Below are 8,115 nucleotides of genomic sequence, written 5' to 3' on the forward strand. Positions count from 1 at the left end.
ACTGGTTTACTTACCAGATAAGTCTTTCCAGACCATGCTGCCACATACACTTCCTATTGCTGGGTCCTGTGATGTCTGTGGGAGGCAGATGGGAGTAATGAAGGAAGTGAACCATGCTGGTCTTGAAAGGCGGATCAAAGCAAAGTTGCTTAATACAGGCGAAGATGTGAAGTTTGGGTGTTGGATAATAGTGTCTACAGTTAAAGAACTACGTCCATCTCCCAGTGATATAGTGAGTGAGGCAGGATCCCTAAGAAAAGATCCAACAGATGCTGTTATATTTTTGGGGGTCAGACCCCCACGATTGGCATTTGAGTATGTTCAAACAAGAATACAATCTGATCATGCTTAATCTGGAATTGTGGAACCATGAACAACACTTAAAGTGGGTTTCCAGGCAGAAAAATCTTTTTTTAAGAAAGGCCTGTTAGTGCTAGTGATGGTGTGTGTCCTTAACTGTCCGTTCCCAAAGATGTCTGACTTTTCAAGCGGACAGTAAAAATCCACATGTCGGGTTTTGCTGTCCGCTTGAAAAGTCGGACATCTTTGGGAACGGACACTTAAGGACACCCACAGACAGTAAAAGAACGCACCCGATGTCCATTTAAATGAATGCAAAATGTCACGGACACAGCTAATGTCCTCTGCTAATGCCCGCACGAGATTTTGAACGGACATTAGCAGCGGACACTAGCTGTCGGACACCGACGGGAGTGTGAACGCCCCCTAAGTATTGATGGGGATAAAGAAGATGGAAGAGTGATGGTGATGTTCCGTTTCAGAAGTGGTGAAACAGAACATCACCAGATTATCAGAAAGTGACCGCTCCAAGGAATTTGGGTAATTATACGGGTTTTTTTTATTGATGTAAATTAGAAGTTAGGTGGGAGGAGGGGATAATTATCAATTTATCATGGACAACCCCTTTATGGGAGAATTGTTTGATTGTTGGGAGTCCAGCTACTGGGATCCCTACCGATCACAAGCATGTGGGAAACAGAGGTAGGACATTTTAACTGCAGCTCCATTGAACTTTATGGGACTGCTAAAGATAGGCAATTACTCAACTATCTTTGATAGTCCCATAGAATTGACGGGAGTGGCTGCAATGAATCCCACTAATCTAATATTTAAAGCTTGTCCTTGAAGTTGCCCATCCATATTTATAACTCACAATAAAAACAAGGCTGTATGTTGCCCTAGTCTAATATATAAGACCAACATACTTGAGGACAACACAGGCACTGTTTTTATGGTTGAAATTGGTGGTCTGTTAGTTAGAAAGACCTCAAAAGACTGCTATAAAACTTTTGACATTTTACTGATAACCGTTCTTGAGTAAGATAACTAGTTTTAATTTTTATAATTTTTTGTTGTACATCAGCTTTTGGAACTGTCTCAGGACTATTGGTTTGGTAATATGAAAAAACATTTTTATTTAATAAAGGGGTTTTCAGAAATTGTAATACTGTATCACCTTATTCAGTGCTTAACAGGTATACTACAGTGCATTGTGGAGCAGCTGTGCATGTTATTACCCTTTAGTCTCATTCTCATGAAAGGGACTGAGCTGCTAACAGGTCATGGGACCAATAAAAGTGATGCCACTGACCTGTGAAGGTGAAGCAGGGCTCACCTAGGCACAGTTTCTGCTTCAAACAGTCAACATTGGAGGCGCCGGTTGTCAGACCAACACTGATCTAATACTGAAGAGGTACCTTATACTTCTATCTTTTGCTCAATCTATTCTGGGCTTTGACTCAAAAACACGCCACAAATAAAGCTGTGTTTCCACAACGCAGCCTCAGTTTCCACCTCAGCCTTAAAGAGGTTGTCCAGCCGAAATTTTTTAGGAGAAATAAATTAAAAAAGAAAAATACTCACCTGTCCTGGTGCTCCGATGTCCCCCTAGCACGGTCCGGTCCTGCTGCTCGGCTGTCTTCTTTTGCCAGAAGTCGCTGGTTGTTACATCTGTGTCCCTTCCACTGATTGGCTTCAGTGGTCACGTGACCACCTAGATCAATCAGTTGCCTAAGGAAAGGACTCAGGAACATCGCAGGTAGTGACATCCCACCATGTCTATCACTAAGCAATCATACGGACGGTGGGGACTTCTGCCAAAAGAAAACAACAGAGCTGAAGGACTGGACAGCGCTGCGAGATATCGGAGAAGGGTGAGTTGTTTTTTTCTTTTTTTACTGCCTAGTTTAAAATAAAACAAATATATAGTACAACCCCTTTAAGTTTAGGGAAGCCATTTTTTGTGAATGTGTGTAAACTCACCAGTCTTTTACACAGCTAGCTGAGCTCAGTATCCAGAAACTACTCAATAAGCTGCCAGTGCACAAAGTCTTTTGGTTTCCTTGCAGAACAACTCGCCAGGGCCAAGACTGACTTGAATTAAAAAAAGCTGGACATGGTGCTATCCCTGTAAAAATAAAAAACATATAAAACAATTATAAATTTACAATGACAAGATGTTTCACCCTGGAGGACAGTGATATGTCTTGCTACAGTGACCATATGTGTCTCTAGCCTACAGAAATCTGCAATGGTCTCATGTTTCAGGCAGCTGTGGGTGCTGAGGGAAGTTACAATGTCTGACTTCCTATAATTGCAGCTTTGTTTCGTCAGTTATGTTCTGCATATTTCCATTGTTATTGTCAGCTCTATTCTAGAATAGAAATATTTCACTGGAACAAAGTTTTACTACAAGCTGTGTTACTTTTTCCTGGAAAATATAAAAGAAAATGGGGCAGAGCCTCAAACAGAAATGTGAACAGAGCCTTAAACTGTAATGTCACATCATGCTTAATCTCATGTCCCATAGGCTAGATTTACACTACAGTTTTAAAGTTCATTGTTTTGATCCAGCTGAATATAAGAACTGTAAAAGGCTAAGTTTACATCTGTGCCTGGAGTCTCGACACTGCAAAAATCGACAGAGAGAAAAGTCCTGCTCGGAGCTTTCAGTATGAAAATGCCAGACTCTCAGGGGACCCCATTATAATCTATGGGATTCACCGGGTTCTGCAGGCTGTATTAGCGATTTGGGGGACCGGAACAATGGAGAGGCCAGTGTAAATGTGAACCAATCCTGATACACATAGAATACTTTCTGTTTGTATTTGAATATGAACTAACAAGTTCAAAAACTTTGTATTCAAGCAAATCCTTATGACAGGTGGCAGACAATCATGAGGAACCATAGGTCAGGGGTCACTGATGATTACAGGCAGTGGAAAAGGCCCTGGAAAAAAAAAGTGGTAAAAATTTTGTGGAGAGATGTTAGGAGCATCTCACACAGACTGAGAAATATAGGATAATACACGTATGGTAAAGTGTGGGGATTCTGGAGAAGTATAGTGTACTTAGGACGGGGAAGAAGACTTTGCTATAATTAATTAATTAATTAAGATTAGAGACTGAGTCACTCGGTTTGTGTCTGTCTGTCAAATCAATAATACAATATATTGTATGCATTCAAAACCACACAGCTCTCGACAGAGTTTATATGCCGGACTCACTGTATTCTTGAGTCTAGCAGTGATTATGGATACTGTTTATGGGAAATCGCTACAGTACCCACAACCAACACTATCAAGAATATAGTAAATGGTTGTTATGTAAACAATAGTGGGAGCTGGCACTCTGATGGATTAACCTGCTGGATCAATAGTAATTACGGCATCCAAGTTCATACTCTTCAGTTCCAAGGGATTGACATGGCAGCCAGGAGGTCGAGCAATGGCCTTCTGATTGACGTTCCCTGTTTACATATAAGTAACCTTTTGCCATAGGGAAAAGCCAATTTTATTGCCTTTTTTTTCAGCCAAAGCCTGGAGTGGGAACCTTTTACCATAACCTATGTATGATGAGCTTCAATACTATGTACTAATGCAGTACATTGCACAGAGGATCAGAGGTACCAGGTTCGTGTCCTGGGGGAATATTTATAAAAAATAAAAAAAAAGTTTCAAAAGTTAAAAATAAAGAAAAAAAATAAACAAATAAGAAGTAAAAAAAAATCTTTACATTTTAAAAAAACACTTCCATGTGCATATAAGCCCCCACCATAAACACTTTAGAAACAAAAATACCGCAATGCACAAAATAACATATTTTGGTCAACTTGCTTTCATCAAAAAATATTAACAAAAATTGATCAAAAATGTCATGTGTACCAAACAGTGGTACGATTAAAAAGTACATCTTGCCCCAGAAATAAAAACTTTTTACTTATCTCCATTAACAAATCATTAAAAAAGTTATAGGTATCAAAATACGGTGACCCCAGGAAAATCGTTCTCAAATTTTCAAAAAGTGACGTTTTATTTGTAAAATCGGTAAAATCGAATCAAACCAATATAAATATGGTAACACCATAAACGTAATGACCCGCCGGTCAAAGTTGCCATTTCATTTTTAATAAACAGTAAATGCCGTAAAAACAAAATTAATAAAATAATGATAGAATTGGGGGTGTCACATGGACCTCCAAAAGCCGTTAATAAAAGTTAATCAGAAGATTAGATGTGTCCTAAAATGGTTCCAAATGAAAGTATAACTTGTCACACAAAACATAAGCCCCCTATTGGCTATGTAGACAGAAAAAAATATAATTTATATTTAAGACTTTATATAAAGAATTTTAGAAGGCGTGGAAGGAAAATATGAAAAAAGTCAATGAGCGTTAATGTACAAACTCCCCTACACTCTTAAAGGATTAAGAATTAAAAGGAATATGTCAGCAAGAAAATCGGTATTAAACTAATGACAATAACTTGTAGAGTAGCTTCTATGCTTTCCAAAGATGTCTTTCTTATTCTGCATTGCAGCTCCATTTTCATGAAAATCAAAATTTTATTCCAATTCTATACAAATTAGCTTAGGGGTGTGTCTTTTCTTGCTAGGGCTTCACATACTGCTCTAGATAACTGCCCCTACTGCCCAACTCCACTCCCCATCCCCCACTTAGTCACACTTTGCCTGCAAGTAGGGGTAATTACCTAAAGCAGAGAGTAAAGCACCAGCAGGAGAAGAAAATTAATCCTCTCCGCTGCCATTTCTTCATGAACGTTCATGAAGAAAAAGCATTGAAGAGGATTTATTTTCAAAGAAGGGGGTGTACCTGAGAGAGGAAGATGTGGAATGCAGGCCATGACGATGCAGTGCTGGGCACACAGGGGTAACGCCCCCATTGTACCGTGAGCCGAATTTGCATATCAGTAAAAAACATTTTATTCAAAAACAGCGGACAGGAACAGAAGAAGGAAGGTAGGACTAGACTAACCTTTTGAAAGGTGATTCCAACATGTGCTTATTGAAAAATGCATAGATCTAATGATAGACTCCCTTTAAGATCTTATTTTCATCAGGACTTGGCCTATCACAGTTTGAAAAAGGGATTGTTTGCAGCTGCATATTGGCTATCCCTTAAAAGACAGAAGCTTTGTTCCTCTTCAGGACTTGGATGTGGTCCTAACAAGCCTAACTCTTCCCCCATTTAAGCCCATTTCAGGCTCCAACATTAGATTCCTGAGGGCTCGTTCACATCTGCGCCCGGTCTCCGTTATGCAGGTTTCCGTTTCCTGCACAATATAGAGGCAGGAGATGGAAACCTGCAGGACTCTTTCATACCCATTCATTTGAATGGGTTTGAAAGATGTCCGGCCGTGAGCGGCGGTGAGCGTTTTATGCTCTCCACTGTGAAACTGGGTTTTTTAATCCGGACACAGAGTCGGACATGCAGTACCCAACCCGGCCAGACCCGGTCTGTGGTTTCCGTCTTCTTACATGCAGAAGATGGAAACTACAGAACGGAGTGCCGAACGCAAATGTGAACCTAGTGTAACTTGGAAAGACGGCATTTCAGCTCTTAGAGTCAGAGAAACGCAAGCCCTAGCTATAAAAGTGCTGTACCCTTAAAATCATAGAAGATCATATAGTATTGTGTCCAGACCATACTTTATTTCCGTCATGTCTGATTTCCACTTCAGTCACAAAATTATTCTTCCATCAGAACCCCTAAAGTCCTAAGGAAACAGAATTCCATTCTCTAGATGTAAGGAGAGCTGATCTAGATTATCTAATCACTACAAGATCCTTTAGAATAGATTCTAATTTTTTTTTATTTTTTTTTGGAGGGGGGAGATCTAACATGGGCAAAAAAGCTTCTAAAGGTGCTATTGTCTTATGGATTAAAAAAGTAACCGCAGATATAAAAAAAAATCAGCGCCTTTGTATCGCAGCAAATTTGATATCTCATCCACACATGCAATATCTGTATTCTGGGCAGAGAATCTGCAGCGTCTCTTGATCAGATTTGCAGGGCTGCAGCTTGATTCTCTCTGAACATATTTACTAAGCATTATAGACTTAAGCTAGTCAGTCACAGATCTTTCCTTTGACAAGAAAGTTCTTTATTCCATTATACCCTCCTAAAACAATATTTATTTGTTGTCTCCTGTGGTGCAGTCATGGAGTGTTGGTTTTGAGATACTAGAATTAGATTTCCGCTAATTTGGTTTCTAGGATCCCTCAATGATAACACCCATATTTCCTAATCTGATTTAGTTTTTGTGTGATTTTAGAGAATATTTATGAAGTACCGTAACACATATGTTCTGTTATAATAGTAATTTGGTAGAACACTGAGGAGTGGAAGGCAAAGGCTTGCTTTTAACCTCTTGTGTTTCTTCTTGTTCGTATTTGAGGCGGAGTCCAGTCTCCTGTGGTGCTGTTATGGATGGTTTTCTAGAAACCGAATTACCAGAAAGTCTAATTCTATATTTTTACTATATTTGCTCCACATGTCAAATGTATCCTGCAATTTGGATCAAAGAGCATAACCTCATGCCCAGCAATTCTTTTTTGCATCCCTGTATTTGCAGTATGCATCAGAACTGTACCAAACCCAGCCGCCGTGACAACTAGAAAGTTGGCTCTAGTAGCCAGGTCTTTCTTCTCCCTTATTCATTTGGATGTTTACACCCAGTAATGAACAGTTACTGATAACATCTAGTATGACATTTAAAGGGAGTCTGTCAGCAGCAAAATCGTTATCAAACTGATAACGGTACCTTGTAGGGTGGCTTCTATACTTTCCAAAGATGCCTTTCTTATTCAGCATTGCAGCTCCATGTATGTATTCTTATGCAGATTATCTGAAAAGGCCTTTAGGGACATGTCCTCTCCTGCTAGGCCTCTGCTCTATACTCTAGATAAGTGCCCCTAAGTACAGACAAAATGTGATAAAGTGGAAGATGTCACTCAAGCAATAGGGGGCAGAATTGTGCAGCAGTTAAGAGTGATTAAAGTTGAGAACCTCATCATGATATCTACTATCTTCAAATCCGGAGCGATTCGCTGGTAAAAATGCTGTTCAGAATGGTGATTGGCAGGTCTCAAATCTGCAGATATCATTTTCCTTACAGTGTTTTTCAGGCAGACCATCATAAAAATCAGTCATGTAAATAGCCCTCATTCTTATACATTGAATTTAATGGAGCTGTGTGATGGCTGTTAAACATTCGATTTGACTAAAGAAACAGTGGATATTCCCTGGTGTAAATATAGGCTTAGCCTTTTGATTATAGAAGTACAAATCTGAACCATTGGTAAAAGCAGCAATTTGTTGACTTTATAGTTAATGTTTGGGGAGCTTTCTATTTGCCATTAAAATGGGGTATTACCTCCGATAGCCAGGCTGTTCACATTGACCGATATATTGATATTTTCCTTGCTCGCACTGTAATTTTTCAGAATCTGCACAATGTTGTCCGCTGTAATTCCACTGACTGTAGAGTTGTCATTACAAAACAGCAGCTGGAAATGTGCAGTGGTCGGATCAGGGCTGAAAGATCAAACATGACATATCACTGGTCAGCCATTTATCCACATGTATGACAGCTGGATATTTACATGTAAGCCTGCTCGTACCTGTATGATGCCCTCATTTACTCATGCAGAATGGGAAATTTACCTTAGCAGGAAGACGGATGCATTTCTGTAGCTCACGTTTAATAGACTATTCTTTAATGTTGTATTCATCTGAAAGAAAGTTCATATTAAAACATGAATCAGATAGAATGTGTATGGACACAGTCTGGACAT

The sequence above is a fragment of the Leptodactylus fuscus genome, chromosome 2 (assembly GCF_031893055.1).
Source record: "Leptodactylus fuscus isolate aLepFus1 chromosome 2, aLepFus1.hap2, whole genome shotgun sequence".
NCBI lineage: Eukaryota > Metazoa > Chordata > Amphibia > Anura > Leptodactylidae > Leptodactylus > Leptodactylus fuscus.